Genomic DNA, 17178 nt, shown 5'->3' with positions numbered 1-17178 from the left:
TATGTATATTATATATAAGTGTTTAACATTTTAAGTAATTATAATAATTAATAATTATATATTAAAAATAGAAATAGCTGAATAATTTAAAATTTGAGAACGACTGTGTGTGTGTGTGTGTGTGTTTATAAGATATGAGATATATTATTAGAGAAACTGTTCCAAAATACCATCATTGTATATTTTCTGTATCTTTTTAATTATTTTTGATGATATCACTATCTCTCTCTTTATCTCTTTCCCTCTCCATTACTCTATGTACTTTACATTTTGATTCAGTCGCTGAGAAAGGATTTTATCTTGGAGGATAATAAACATTTTCTCTCTTTCTCTACCCTCTTCATCATCGTTTAAATAACAGTATCGCTTTCGGCTGCGATAAAATATGCAGACGTATTCTCACTTGGTCGAGATCTTCGCTCGACAAAGTACCACGGTGAACTTCATATTCGGTGAGAAATTTGAATATTTCTGCGGAGCGCATAGCGTGAGAATCGATCGCGCGCGCTTACACGCGTATCACGTAGTGATAATCGACGCGGGCAGGGCCGGTTAGGAACAAGTCCGCGTACTTCCCCGTAGAATAACAGACGCGGATGAGCGTTCTCTCATAACACTCGCCGCGCGAATATTATCGCTCGCCCTCGACACGGCGCGATCGGCTCTATGCGCCAACTTCGCCGGCAACAAATAACTCGCCGCTCTAGAGCGGTTTCGACGTGGCCGATCCGCCGCGCCGGATCGCTCGAATTATCTGAAATTACAACAGTTGCTCGTGGAGCAATAACAATCGCGATGGGAGCACACTCGGAGACAAGAGGCACCGCATCGGACAACGATTTTTTTCCGCTCGAACAGTCGATCGTTAATAAGAAAAGCAACGAAAGTATCGAATGGACAAAGTTAGCATACAAAGCACACATTCGTCATTCTTTAAAAAAATTATCAACATAATATTACCTCGTTTGAGTTATAAATGACAGAAATGTATAAATGTCAAAAATAAAAATAAATATTACATCTCAATATATAAATAATATGATAGAGATAACAGTAATATAATGGTAATAAATAAAATTGAATAATAAAAATAAATAAAGTAAAAATTATGTAAATAATATATATGTATAATGACTAATTATAATATATTAAAATAATAACAAAATAATACAAGTAATGTAATAAACATAAATAATTCGTAATGAAATATATTTTCCGTTCAAATTCTGTTCCTAAAAAATTCAAAACACATGATTACCATGAACATAGGAGTCTCACTCACTGGTACGTTCAATTATCATGTCGCGTTAACCGGACTCAAGTTTGGCAGCCTCAATGTTGCTACTTCGTTCCGATGTAACGCTGTCGCGCCCATTTCGCCTCCTTTCTTCTCGTATACATATGTACACAATGTAAAGAGGCCAAATGTGTAAATTATTGTAACCGCACGGTTTCACCGGATAAACTGTAAAATGCGCCCTCCCTCCCCGGCCACACTTTACGCTACGAAGCCGTTTATTTTATTACATACTTCGTGGCTGTATGCGAAGCACAAACACAACGGTAAATCACACGTATCGCCGGGACGGCTGTTAAATTTAATTTACGCGCGTATTTGTGCATACGACTTTATATTTCCCATTAGCGGGATAAACTGACCTAATTCGCACGGACCTTGTCATACATCTCATGTAAACATGTATATATATATATATATATATATATATATATATATATATATATATTGTGTATACATATATATATATATATATATATATATATATATATATATATTTTTATATATATACGGTGTGTGGGTGTGTATGCTCATCCGTTAAAAACAAGAAAGTAAGAAAAGAAAAAGACAAAGTATATGAGAAGTTTGTCCTCCAAAAATTATTAACAGAAAACCGCAAGTTATAACAGTAGATATAAATGCTCGGAAAACATTTTGAATAATGTAAAAAATATGGACTATTATTTTCTCAACAAACTTTTATAAAAAGACGACAAGAATAGATTTATGATTGACATAGACTCGTTTTAAATTATCGATTAATAGAATGATATGAATCGAGATTCTTTATACTCGTGAAAAGATTTTTATCTTCATAAATATTTGCGCTCTGTCGCTCTTTATTCTAATTCGCGTCGTGTTTTCGCTCGAGAAAGCTCGAAACGATCGAAGACGCGCTATCTTTACGATTTCTGAATTGCGCGCGTCTCATCGGCCAATCGCTGACTAAAAAGAAAACGCCCGCTTCCGTAGATTTTAGGGCTGTAAATTTTATCGGGGCCGCGCACCGATAAGCCAAATGACGCTGTATACTTGTAAAACGATTTTAGATAACGCGCGGGTATCGAGCCGCACATAATAGTCGCAAATATGACTGCAATCGTTGCATAATCATGCTGTTGAAATATTGCATTCGATCGTTTTATTTACGCTTTTCGAGCGACGGATGAACATAAAATATGTTTGTCGACGTTTTAATCTAATTTAAGAAAATACGCGTATCGAGAATGCCCGTTTATAATACACGCATTAACTCTTCGTCCAATAATTTGTTGATCTAAAATAGTAATTTTATAAAATGTTTAAAAGAAATTGAGATAGAAGAGAAATTTTTTTGTAATAGCGTAAAATTCTCTATATTGAATTTTTTTCAAGACCTTCACAGGTTTTTAAACTCGTACTCGTTTGCCAGATAAAAATCATTTAGAGAAAAAAGTCCATCATTTTTCAACATTATCTTTACGTTTTCCATCGCAATCATAATTAAACGCGTGCGTAATCGCGTCGCACAATCGCGCCTCCTATCGAAACGCAAACATCGGTTGGTCACTCGTAAAAAAGGTAACTCGGTATGTCAATTAGCCACCGGCCAAAGATTCCGAAGGTGGTTAAAGCGCGCGGGGAGAACGAGAGTGGGTGGGCGCTCGGGTGTGCAAAGTGCCAGGTAATTAGTTTACATCGTGCGACTCGCGCAAACCCCCGGCGCTGCTTGTCGATTAAATGCCGCCACCGGTAGCCGTTGTTGTCGCGTGCACGTGCGCGATTAGACGCAGCTCGATCGACCTAACCGCGTTTCCTAGCCTTTGCCCTGCCGATAGAAATTGGCAGGTTAAACGTTGACAAAAGCAACGGCCCCGGGATTGTTGAATCAACGTGAACGCCTCCGAATAACGACGACTCTCTGTATTTGGAGCGACTGGCGCGATCTAGTCGAAGTAATTCAGCGATAGAGCAGTTGCAATTTTTTTCATCATATTATTTTCCAAAATCATTATGCAAATATGCGGGAAGGGATTAATAACGATTAAAGTACTGTTTAAAAGAGCGATAACCGAAGAAGGTAAGTCTATCTCCTTGTTCTCTTTCTCTTTTTGAAATAATAGTCGACTCCAAAGTTTTCGCGAGTCGTAATACGCGAGAGAGCCCACGGGAGGAAAACAGGACGTTTTATTTTCACGCATGAACGACCAGCTTTGCGTGTCATTTTCTCACTCTCCGGAGAAGAACGCGACTTTTGCGCGCGCGAACGCCATGACTTCTCGTTCCCTACATCCACCGTGAAATTGACTTCAAAGAGTCTCAGGACGACGTGGAAGGTCCATCATTTTCCACCCCTCGTGGAAGTCGAGACGCTGGTGTACATGCATCTACAAGGTGTCCAAAACGTTACGTAACTTAAAATGTTCTTCAAATTCCTAGATTTATCTATGAATCTACTATTCATATATCTATCATAGTTTATTTATGCGTTTTATATTTTCATATAGACATTGATATTTTAAAAGGGGTATTAAATGACAGATTTACTGTTATAATTTAAATTTAAGTAGATTTACTAATTATAATTATAATTTTGCAATTTTAAACACAAAAATAAAAATTAATCTTAAACTTTAATTACAATAAACTTTAATTACAATAAATTAAAAAGATATGATTTAATAATATAACATATAGAGATTACATATAGAATTAACAACATATAGAATTTTCATATAGATTGATATTTTAAAACGTATTAAATGACAGATTTACTGTTATAATTTAAATTTAAATAGATTAACTATCATAATTATAATTTTGCAATTTTAAACACAAAAGTAAAAATTAATCTTGAACTTTAATCACAATAAATTAAAGATATGATTTAATAATAATCATAATCATTAATATGTACATTTAATCATTAATCATATGTACATTTAATCATTAATATGTACATTTTGTAAATAGTATAGGAAACAGTCAATGTATACATAAAAGTATTTTAGGAGACATAACAAGCTGGCCTCATAAAATTCTTTACTCTATAATTTCGAGTTTTTTTTTAAGTTTATATATCTCTTTGTGCTATACTTTGACATTATATATATGTATTATATACATAAAATATATTGCTACACAAAATAGGAGTAAAATAATATCAAAGTGTAGCGCGAAGGGACATATAAACTAAAAAAAAACATAAAATTGTAGAGTAAAGAATTTTATGAGGCCAGCTTGTTATGTCTCGTAAAATACCTTTATATGACGGTACCTTAGCGCCGCGTTGCCCGAGGCACCCTGTATAACGCATATATATTCATATATACATATAGAAAAGGGTGCGAACGAACGAGCGGGATGGGCGGGGCTGCAGATGCATTGCCGCGTGCATGCCAGGCTTTCTAATCAGGCATAGTACTTCTCGGAACGCATCCGCCTATATTCAATCAGTCGGGTTATAAATTTTCCTAGTGGAAACGTCGAATTCACATCCGTCCGGTTCGGCGAACGATCTCGCATGACGCGAGACCTTATATACATACATACATACATACTCTGATTTTTCCACATACTTGACGTGCGTAAAGCGACGACGATGCACTCTTGTCGCGCCCAATCGCCGCAAAATGATACGGACAACCGCGGTAATCGGCGAGTAATGATACACTCGACCACGATCGTCGATCCCAAGAAGTGTATATTATGGGAAATACACGGAGATTCCTATAATTTGTGTGTCGTCCTGTCGCCGAACCGATATCTTGCTCCTGCGAGACTATGTTCTTTTAAAACTCGCTCGCGCACAAACGGCACACACTGTATAAATACGTCCCGTGGATGTTTATTCATTAGATCTAGATTTCACGCAAGAGACTCGAATTTTTGAATAATTGTCCATCGTGTCGTTACTTACGTTAAAGACGTTTCACGCGAATGTCTATAGTTGCGAATGAATCCTATAAATACAAAATTATTATATTGTTTTCCACATATCGTTCATTAAAATAGAGAAGTTGGTCTTCTCAGCGCACGTAAACATTAAGGCTGCAGAACCAATTTAATTTTTCCTTTGTTACAACGCAGCAGATCTGGAGAATTATCTTTATGCTAAGCATAAACATATTGTTCCGAGCCTCACACGGTTTTTCCCTCGGTGTGGCTCATCACGTTACTGCCCGGGGCCCTTCATTTCATTCTACACTTTCCGAGTAATTACTGAATGACAATTGAAGGGAATTACGGCTGTTTCATCCACGGGAAAGGCGGGGCGATACGATCGAATTGTAAGACGCGCGCAGCGTTACTATTTGCACACGCACATACGTACACCCACACGAAGCCGCACTGTGTACATAATATTTCTCCGCCGCGAGCGGAATACGTGGAACTGGCTGCATTATTCAGCGACAGTCAAAGCTTAGTTACGTGCATTATGATTGCATAACTGTAAAACGGTTGCGCGCGCGCGCGATTCTTGGGCGAAAAATTCGCCGCGTAAAGAACGAGGTCGGGGTAGAGTAGATTTAATTAAATTCTACGGGCGGACGAACGATTTAAAAAAAGCACCGTACTTGCCGCTCGTAGACATATAACTCGCCGCAAAAGTACGTCTCTCTGCTCTCGGTGTCGATGCAACGGGGCAGCGGTTATAAAAGAGCGACTGCAATCGGTGCAATGTGCAACGCGCGCTGCAACCCGCGCAACGCGTCTCCTCCTCGGTTGGCGAAGTGAGCGCGGCTCGTTTTCCACCCTTATTGTTAGTTATAACCGCCTATGACGTTCCCATGGCATAAACAAAGCGCAACCGCCAATTCCGAAGATGAAATATTATAAGTAATAACATATATCTATACCGGGGCAGAGCAGCGGAGAGCCGGGCTCTCTCTCTCTCCCTCTCTCCCCTCTCTTTTTTTCTTTCTCTCTCTCTCTCTCTCTCTCTCTCTCTCTTCGGCGTGCCTCTCACGCCGCCTTCGAGACGAGAACGGGATAATAACACGGCACTAAACTATACCAGGGGCCCCGATACCGTACCTATATGTAATTGTATAATTATTATTAATGATATCGGATCTCTCTTACCGCGGCTTAAACGCGCCGGAGAGATATCCGATCGAACGACGCTTATACTTACTTACGGCTGACTTATACCCGTGTATTTCCTCGCGCCTGTCGTCTTTCTCTCTCTTTCTCTCTTTCCTTCTCTCGTGTGCGTGCTCCAAATGACGGTTGTCAACCTCTTCGATTCCCGAAGAACGAAAGCCGACTAGACTGTGTCAATTATCGTTTTGTTCCGGCTTGAAAAGAGTTTCTGGACGAATAGCGCTCTGCAAAAAAATTCATTGCAAAGATTTGAGCGTGCATCGTAATGATTATTGTCCTGAATTTAAATCAATGCAATTACGATGCATTAAAACACAGTTGCAATATGTTTAGGAAACTTTAGTAAGAAACAAAATTTAAGTTTATAAGAAGAGAAATATAGAGAATTATTATGAAAAATAAAAACTTTAGTCTTTAGCTTCGCAAACGAGATTGTATAGATGTTGGCAGAGAGAGATTTTTAAAGCGACCAACAGAATTAATCAAATTTTAACGAACGTTTCGATCAAACAAATGAGAATTTGTGGAGCAAGCTGTCCTCTCGAGATATCTCGAACTGACAACCATTGAAGCCTGGCGAGCCGCGAAGACGTCCAGTAATTCGCGGCGTTATTTATTGCGTTGATGGTAATTTTTCGATCGAGGCAGGCGGTCGATCTATCGGACGATGATAAATAACCCGTTGCAAGTTCGGGCTGAGAGGAACAGCTAATGCGAGACAGAGAATCGAGACCTTAAACGAGACGCAGGAACGTGTGATTCTCCTTGTCGCGAACTTATTCTTCGTCTCTCGCAAAGAGTCTGTTCTTACGTAAGAGGCTGTCATTTTATTTTCAAAGAATGGTCCCTGTTTCCGGTGTAGGAACGAGTATCGGCCATAAATCCACAAGACGATGTCAAATCAATATCATCCAAATCCGCTGCGTAAAAGAACTTATGTAATTCATGGCAAAATTGTTGGTATCAGTTATGTAATCGGTTTCAACCTTGATTCTTCTTGTTTTGCATTGATTAATTCGTCAATCAAATCCGGTGATATTTATTGAAATTTCTAAAAAGACAAAATTGTTTCTTTAAGAGGAAAATATAATTTATTTCTATCGTATATATGAACACTTAACATAAATAGATGTATATAAATCGATGAAAAAATTAGTTAATCGACTTAAATACATCGATTCGAGATATCTTTATTTAAAAGCTCTCGTAAGCGATTTTTAGGCGAGTGTACGTGTTGACGATCCGCCGAAAGTTGATAACAACTGGTAACGGGCTTAGCCACGCAATTGAAGAGAAGAGAGGAATTAATTCTCGCTTTGTAATGGCAAACATTACTTGGACGTGTCGTGCGCGCGAGGAGGACGCAAGATGAGGTAGAAATGATAAAGCGCGGCGGGCAAGGAAGATGGAAAAGAAAGAGGAAAGGAGAAGAAGCAGAAGAAGTCGGACGCGCGGAATATTAAGAGCTCATTAACATAAGGGGACAGGAGCGTGCGTGTCCTCCGCGATCGTGACGACGTTATCGATTGTCGTCCTAGGTACGAGCACGTAGCGCGTACAAACGCACCCACGAACCCGACAATGAGGTGGACGAGGTTAAAGACACGCGTCATGTAGCGGTCGCGCGGTGGGGGAAGAACGTTGGCGAGGATAAAGAGCCTCGCGCGTAGAAAAGAATGGGCAAGAAAGGATGACGACGACGACGGGACGACGGGGGGAAAGAGAGGAGGAACAAGCGGGGGGACTCCCGCGACACGAGAAGTCGCGGCATTGTCAACCGCGGGGCCTGTGCGGCGCGTTACTGGTAACCGTAACTGTACACCTGCATTCCGATCTTGTGAATAATACCGGAATAATACTCTGTGGAAAGAAAAAAAGGAGGTACGGGCGTACACCTTGGGCGGTCGAGGCCGAGCGTCGGTCGACGTTTTCACGCGTTTACTCGGCCGCGCGTATTTCTTCGCCCGTAGTCTCTTGAATAGAATTTAAGAATAATATTAGTGCGTCTGAAATTATTCGTCTAACAACATTAAAAAATTAACATGGCGTGTCTATACATATATAATATATTGAAGATTCGCTCTGTATATTTTAAAATTGAGTAATTAAAAGATTTAATAAAGTAAAATATATAAAATGATCCGAAATGAAGAATTTCTTCCGCCAAAAATGTTTCAAATTTAAAATGAAATGGAGATGATAAATGTAATTGTTGTATATTAGGGAAATTAAATTAATCAGCAGTTATTAAGCAATTAAATTGTTTAATATCTCTAATTTTCGAAAGCTCTTTAAAAAAGCGATTGCTTCTTTCAGCGATTATTAATTAGTTCGATAGATCCACGAGTAACGATTCCGTGACAGAAACGCCGCTTCACGTTCCCATCACTTAGAAGGCCCAGAAGACGGACAGTAGTTCGTCTCCGGGGCTCACGTACTCGAGACTCAGAAGGAAGGTCCGATCTCCCGCGCGCATGAGGGAGAAAGATTGAGAGAGAGAAAGAGAGAGAAATACCATAGCTGCATTACGTGGCGATGGCTTTCCATGGCATTCGACTAATTTCAGGCTCGAAACGTTCCATTAAAGATTCAGCATGTAATTGCGTACGATCGTAGGAGATCGCCCCTTAGTCCTCATCCATCCCATCCGTCTCCTCTGTTTCCTCCGTCTCCTTTCTTCTCCTCCTCTTTCTCTCGTCCCCAAGTCGGACGTGCTCGAGGAATTATCATCGAACCGAGTGATCGCGCGTAACCGTCGTACGTGAGGCAATCAGAGAATCGCGCGGCGGAAAATCTGTCCTAATGATCCCTCGCTCACCCCGACCCGGTGGTCCATCCGCCCCGATCTGTCACTGAGAGTTGTTGTTTTAACCCTACGCCGCATGCTTGGGTTTCGCATTACTCGTATCTAAACGCTAAATGCATTATGGAATCAGGATGAGTAGTGTACCAGAACGGGATGAATAGTATACTTTACAGTTGATTCATGTTCTGCTCGACTGACTATTATACCTCTATTAAACACAGAAAGGAGTAATTGAAGAATTTTATAAAATGCAAAATAATGCCTTTCAATTCCAGTAATTATTTCCTACATATATATAAGACGTTAGAAAATATTTAATTATTATATTATCCCTATTACCACCTATTGCTAATTAATTACTTTATTAAGATTTATATTAAGAAAATATTTATTCCTATATTTAATGAGATTCTCCACATATATTGCACCGTTGTTAATTTTGAAATTATGGAACTTAAATTATTACGACAGAGTGTAGCAATTTAAGCGATGAAAATTCGTCGAGATTTCTGCCGCTTTAGCGATTTCGAGGGAATCTTCCCTCCGCGTGCGCTCGCGGGGAGGATCTCCCCGAAGCGGACGAGAAAGCGACTTTCCGAAATTCGAAATTCTCGACGAGAGCCGAGCGATAAAGCGGACCGTTTCCAGCGGGCACTTAGATACCGCAATTTGCTAGATGGTCGCCCAGGGCGACCCATCCACTCCGGCAACCTTTGCTTTGTGTCTCCGGCGGACAGGACAGCAGGGGAATTCGATTTAACTACCACGTGTCCAGAGACGCTCCTTATACGTGTGCCCGTCTCTCAGTGTGTACTCTCCTGATCTACAGGGTGCGTGCGAATTTCAGAAACGAGCCAGATTCTCTCGAGACGATTCGTGCCGAGACGTAAAGATACGTCTACGCGAATCGCCGCCCTATGCAAATGCAACCGGATGCATCGTAACAAAATTAATTCCGATTCAGTTCAAGTTAGTCATTTCGGTCCATCTCGAAGTGATCATGGTTTCCTGAGATCGTGATAGCCGTGGTGGCCGTGGCAATTTCACGGCACGCCACCCGGTACACCGTTTTGGTGCATGGACAAAGGACAGGTATGCATATGCACCGCGTCCCTCGTTTATCTGCCATGGAAATGCAATGTAATTTAATGCGGAACGCTTGACGTCGATGTCTTTGCGCGATCATACATATACATATACATATATATATATATTTATTTATTTATTTATTTATTTATTTCATCCGTGATATAAACAATAAAAAGATTTCATTCTCAAACAATAAAAAGATTTCTCTTCAAGGATAGTTCCTTGTTCTTCGCATCATGAATCTTATATATAAAGACAGTCGAAATTATCGCTCGAGTGTATTGAAAAAGGCAGCATCAAATATGAATAAAAGAAACTTTAGTATATATGTGCGAGAAAAAATCATTGGAAATATAAATATGCCAACGATTTATTAGACTCAACTTTAACAAAATTTTTCTGAAAAATATTGCGCTATTAGTAAATCATCGTCATTAATAATAATCGGAATTCCAATCTTTCTCTTGAGGAAAATGCAAAGTATATCAATATTTTGCGATACGAGATACAATCAAAGAGGATTTTCGCGAAACTCGTCCCTAGAGTAAGTCATCGAGCGAGTTGCAAGACTCTCTCAAGTTCGAGACAGGCGTCCCTCGAATGCATCTCGATGCCCCGCCGATGAACTTATAAAATATCATTAATCTTCGACTTTCGGGACCGACGGACGCGCGCCGCAAACGTGTGTTTACGGCATCGCGCGCGTCCGTTTAGGCCTGATTTATCGCGGCGGATTATCGGAATACCAGAAATACCGTATCATTATCCCGCGCACATCTCGCGCTTCGTTCGCGCAAAATTTACAGCTGGAACTCGCGAACTCTTTCTCACTCTTTCTCTCTCTCTCTCTCTCTTTCGATCGTGACGAATTATCCTCGATCCTGCGTACGGAGGTCGATCCGCCCTTATCTTATTTTTGCAATCCATTTTTCTCGATGCGTTCCAAGATCTCCATCCTGAATATATACACGTCTATTTATTCATTTTTCCTTGAGTCGTGCCTTCCTATTTGGCGGTATTTCCGCATAAACGCAAAAAAGGGTTTCTTCCCTTCTCTTTTTCTCTCTTTTTTCTTTTTTTTGCTTGGTAATTAACCCTTTGCTTTCGTCCTCATGCATTTGGACCGCATTTACCGTGGAACAACCAGTCAGCCAATTATTTCTGAAGGGCATTTAAATATTGTAGCTGGCTTCGCGGGCGGACGGCGAGCGCGCCGCCTCGGCAAATTTACGATTTCTATAAAATTTCTAACGTTATTACGATGAAATTTTTACGGCCGCTCTTTTTAAAACATCTCTTTGTGCTGCGTTTCCTGCATGTGAGTATATACAAGTTCAGTTCGACTACGTTACCACATTCTACCGCGAAACATCGGGGAAGGATGAAAGCAAGGAGAGAGATGAGGGGAATTTGGACAAAAGTTAATTTGCAATTTTAATATCCTACTTTTTATTCCAATAAAGTCGGCCATACGAAGATTTAATGGAACGAAAGTTATGTAGGGGCGGTACTATATATCGTACAAGTAACGCGATTGTCTCATTATAAGCAACAATGCATTACAGCTGACCCAGAATTCATGGGATGCTACTGAATTCGGCGAATCGAAACGCGCAAACGTCACTGTTGATAATAAAGAACATTTTTCATAAAATTTGCTTGTCTGTCACGTATAATTATTATTAAACTTATAGTTTAGACACGCAACAAATGATTAACTGTATCTAGTTATTCAATTATATCCTCAATTGCCAAAGTTATATAAGTTTAATTATAAAGTTATCTAACTGCAGTTATTTAATTGTATTAGCTACGTCCAACTGAAACGTGGACTAAGATCGTTATTCCAAAGTCAGCCTATGTTTCACTTGAACGTATCTAATAATTATATACATTTTTCTAAAAATTTCTTAAATCTGTATAAAGCAAAATTAATTACTTTTTGTTTTATTAATGAGGCCTGAATTAATCGACTAGTATTTTCCTGGAAGCGCGTTGTTGAAAAGTTTGATTTTAATCATGCTGGAAATGCGTATGCGTTGTCGCGAATAATATTGGTGTAAATCGATAGTCGAAGCATCTCGACTCGGAAATCGAGTCTGGTAGGCGCCAAGAGTATAGTCCTTATCGCGATGCGAGGACTCGATTAACCTCCTTACGTCATTTTCTGGACTGTCGCGCTTACAATAGTATGTGGCTGTATTATTTATCGACTGTCATCCTTAATAGATGAAGTAATACTATAACAAGAAACGATAAAAACTGCAACACGCTTCGTCTCTGGGAATTAATAAGAAATGACGATTATGTAGGTCATCCAGCCATCCTTCCGCTATCCTCGCAATTGATATTGTCAATTCTTAACGTCAAGATTTTTATTTTTCATCTATATTATTTAATCATTATAAAGGTAAAAGTAACATTATGTATGATTTTGATTTTTAATCAATCATTAATATTTAAACAAGAAGGATCTTTTTATTCGTATCATGATTTCGGCTTATAAAGATTGTCATTGTTTAATTATTTACAAGAGCAAACCTATAAATATAATCATTCCTTAATATTATTATATTTGTATTAGTTTAATAAATTATATATAAATGAAAAGGGGAAGCTCAATATAAAATAATGTATAAATATAATATATAATACAAGGATATCATATAAATATATAATAATAAATCTTCCTATAGACAAAAAAATTTAAAGTTATATTTTGAAATATGAAGAAGGCTTTCGAGGATACGTAAGATAAGTTTCGTCGATCACGGAATTTGGAACTCGGTTCTCCGAATGGGATTTCAGATCATGGCAGTGATTTCCTCTCGACATGTCCTCCTCTTCCATCCCTCTATACCGCGGTTTCCCTCAGTCTCTCAACCCTGCTTCGACTCCCTCTCGACAGGGTATGGGCCACCTTTTCCACGATGGGCGCACGGTGAGGGCGCACGTATCGATTCGTGGCCGCAGGTGAGAGACCGATGATTATATCGATCGAGTCTTAGTTCCACGGGCGGGCGAACCGGCGGGGAGGGAGGTAATTTCGATATTCGGCGCTTCGGTACCCGGTAGCATGATCGGCGTAGCCCTTATGCGCGCTGTTTGGACGGTGGCGGCCTCAGGGCACTGATATTACCTACCTACCCCCGTGATCAGCGCCTACATCGAAAATCATGGCGAGCGAGCGTGCGAGCGGGAGCGAAAACGTGAGAGACGGGGAGAAGGGAACATTTTATTCCCGAAACGTCGATGTCGAAGTCGACATTTTTTGCGTCTAGCCGGTAGTAAGTGCAGGGTGTGGACTCTTTATACGTCGACGGGCGGTGGAGAAGGGAGAGGAGGAACGCGAAGGGGGATAGAATCGAGCTACCTATCGAGAAATCGGGCCGACAAGTTTGGAATCGCGCAGAAAGGGGCAAAAACATCGGAAATTGCACGTTTCGAATGCAAATCCGCGCTTACCGTTCCCCTCCCCCTCATTTCCTATCATGGGCCCTTTTTGTTGAAGCATCGGATCACCCTTTCATTCAACGCTTGATTCGATTTTTGGAATCTCTCTATCTTCAAGGTCGAGACGCAGCCAAAAATAAACGCGGAGTTCTTTAACGCGACTTTCTTGCGATTCGATTATATATATATATATATATACATATAATTGTCATCATATAAAAATGATAATAAACTCACGAAAATGAAGAAATAATATTCTGCTCCATTTTTTTATCCTTTTTATCAAATCTGTAAAAGTACTCGTCGAGTCACATATTTTATCGAAAGAATAAGTTGAAAAGAATTACACATCGCGATCAACAAGTTTGAAAATGTAAACCTGGATTATGCAGCGGTCACTAAATTTATCTATCCACATGACATCATTAACTTAACGTGACTTTTTCCGCGATATTCCAGGTTTTATTGAACTACCTATATACGAGCGTGCGATTCGTCGAAACAGAATCAATCGGCGGAAGAAGAAGAGGGGAAAATTGGCGAGTGTACAAATACACTCTTCGATGAAAATATATATTTATATATATATATATATATATATATATATATATATATATATATATTTATATATACATATACATATTCGTTGAATCACAGGCATACTGAGAGAGAGCAGGTAATGCAACAAGTGGCGGTTTTCACGGGTTTTCCCGGGGATGAAACGCGCGCGGTGGTCGAGCCGGTGTGGTGGAGTCCCACGCCACTTCCACTTCCACGGCGGCGAAACCGCCGGCATCACCGCCGCCACCTCCCCCGACCTCGCCACGCCGCCCCTTAACGGCCACAAAGCTCCTGTCCGGAATTTAAGGGTGGAAGCCCTTACGGCGTGGCGGCGGTCTCCTCGTCCCTTCGCCTGTGCTACAGATTGAGATAGGTCGAGCTGCCACGGTCAAGGCTCCCGACCTCTCGCGATTAGGGGCTACAGGAAGAACAGAGAAAGAAAAAGAGAGAAAGAGAAGGAAAGAGAGTGAGAAAAGAGAGGAGCAACTCGCGACCGATTTTAAAGGGGTAGTACCGGATCTGTTCGCGTCGCATAGTACACATTCGTTTCCTTCGTCCGTTTCTTTTTTTCGTACTCGAAGTTCCACATCGAGGTAGAATATATGCTTGCTTTATACTCCGTATGAGAATAAAGCTGGTATCGCGTTTGACGGCAATGTAAAAATATCAAATTATATAATTAATTAGAAAAAAATTATAAATGTTCCTTATATAATCTTTTCTCTCGCATACAATTTTAATATATTACACATCACGATTTAATATTTTATATCATGATATATTGTTTCATCTATGTATAATTTCAAAACTTTCTTCAATTATACATATTTAATTAATTACACGATAACTGCAGATTTTTACAAAAAAATTACGGCTATAATTTTTTAAAATTATGCTTATGTCTGGAAATATCTCCTTTTAACCATCGAAAAGATTGTTCTCGATATCTCTCGAATCTCCACTTGAGGATGGTTAGTTGCACGATCATGAAACGTTTCATTGCCGGTTATAGTTTTCTCGAATGCGCGTCAATATGCATTTCCGAGTTTAGCGTAACGCTGTTGGAAACCATTATTCGAAATCGGCCGATGCGATTGGCCGGCACGAAGGCACGGAGAGCAGTTCGCATGATTAAGATCATCCAATGATTCCTTCTCTATAATGATAGGCTCTGGCATGCCCGCTCCCGCTTTCCGGCTGGTGGGGAAGGCAGCGGAAAGGAGAGAGAGAGGCATTATGCGAGATTACTAAAAAGAACCTTATGCTAATGAAAATGCCCCGTTCCGCCCTTCCCCTTTCCCTACATCTCTCCGTTTCTCCGTTGGGCCTTCTCCGCCGGGCTGAATGTCAGGACGTCGAGGATCGGTTAACGATTTTTTTCGTTGTCGTCGCCGTCGATCATTACTGGAAACGACACGCTTCGGGCCGCAAGACCACGCACTCAAGCACGGTATGTAAAATTGAATGTATCATAATGTACTGCAGAAGCGAAATGAATGTAAAGCCGAATGCGTTGTATGATGCATGATGATAGTGTAAAACCGAATGCGCGGCGCTTAATGCTTCAAGAGAGAAAGAGAGAAGAAAGCCTTGAAAATATCGCATTGCACAAATAAATGGCGAAGCCACAATATAATGTACTCCTCTATACGCTAAAAAAATAAAAGACGAAGAATTTATGAAAGTAATTTGTAAAATTAAATATGTGAGTGGGGAAAAAATATTAAAGTGTTAAATATATAAAGAGATATACAGTTATGTGAGATAAAATTATCGCGTGGTTATCACCTAAATTTGTTAAAAAGTCTGAGATTTATAAATAACGCGTGTGAGAAACGCGAGATGCATTTCAATCGAATTCCAAGCAATAATCGAAAATAAGGGAAACGTGCAATTGGCAAACGCTCGGAAATACAAAGTTATTAATATTATCAGTATTAGTAAGTTATTACCGACGATCCGAGCGATCGTTGTATCTAATAAACATTTTGCGATTCCCATCAGGGACGAGGCAAGTCGTTCATCAGGGAGGAGAATATGATTTCTATTCAATATATGTATAAAGTAATAAAGCAAGACGACTGGAGAGAAGGAAAGAAAAAAAAGAGAGAGAGAAGCGAACTCGACGAAGGACGAAAGAAAGAAAGAAGAAACGGCAAACTACACGGACTCGGATAAATGATCTTTCTTATTATTTTCATTACGGTTATAATGAAGTATTAATGGCGAGGCGGACGGACCAGTCGGAGGAGACTATGTAGGAACAGGGAGACATGCGGGAGGGAAGGGAAAGAAAGGGGGGAAAACGAACGACCGACGCAGACGGACGGAGATGGACGGATTGAAAAAAACCATTTAGCAACTGGCCATTATAATAATACGTGATTCGTTTATCTCGGTACAGTCGCGGCCGGACTGATTACCATTCTTCCTCCCCTCCCCCCCTCCTCTCGCCAGATCTCCATAGGAGATCCCACGATGATAGAAAGAGAGAGAGAGAGAGAGAGAGAGAAAGAGAAAGAACGAGAGAGACAATCGAGCGGGCTCGCTCGATCCGCACGCTCATTTCCGGTTTTCTAATCGTTGTCCGTATCCGCCGCACGGCGTATGCACACACGAATGCACTTTCGCGCTCGTACGGACGAACGGACGGTCTCGAGCACGTACGGACGATTTTGCATTTCCCCGCGACGGTGCATGCAACCCACCTCATGCGACCACCCATCTGGCTACGGACAGGTTACGACTTCATATTTCGAACATCCCAAAGATCCGTCCTGCCCTCCTCCCCACGATTGCCATCCTTAGCTCAAAGGGAGTCATTCCGCGAGATTCACCTCTCGTGTTTCGTGACAGCGAAAGCTCTGCCGCTGCTGCTTTCGCGCAT

The 17178-nt window shown here is 40.4% G+C and overlaps 1 protein-coding gene and 1 long non-coding RNA gene across 5 annotated transcripts in view; one reads left to right on the top strand and one right to left on the bottom strand.

Moving 5' to 3' along the window:
- The window catches only part of LOC105255611 (protein bric-a-brac 1), a 336203-nt gene that overhangs the window by 18860 nt on the left and 300165 nt on the right, over positions 1-17178 (top strand). The window lies entirely within an intron of this gene.
- LOC112637769 overlaps positions 1-17178 on the bottom strand; it is a 96034-nt gene that overhangs the window by 12121 nt on the left and 66735 nt on the right. Inside the window, exon 3 of the long non-coding RNA XR_003122710.1 lies at positions 6414-6606. This is a non-coding gene — a long non-coding RNA (uncharacterized LOC112637769). The remainder of the gene's footprint in view (positions 1-6413; positions 6607-17178) is intronic.

Source organism: Camponotus floridanus, unplaced genomic scaffold (assembly GCF_003227725.1).
Source record: "Camponotus floridanus strain SB8 unplaced genomic scaffold, Cflo_v7.5 scaffold2, whole genome shotgun sequence".
Taxonomy (NCBI): Eukaryota; Metazoa; Arthropoda; class Insecta; order Hymenoptera; family Formicidae; genus Camponotus; species Camponotus floridanus.
Note: the sequence above shows the minus strand (reverse complement) of the source record. Positions and strands in the feature narration are given on the sequence as shown.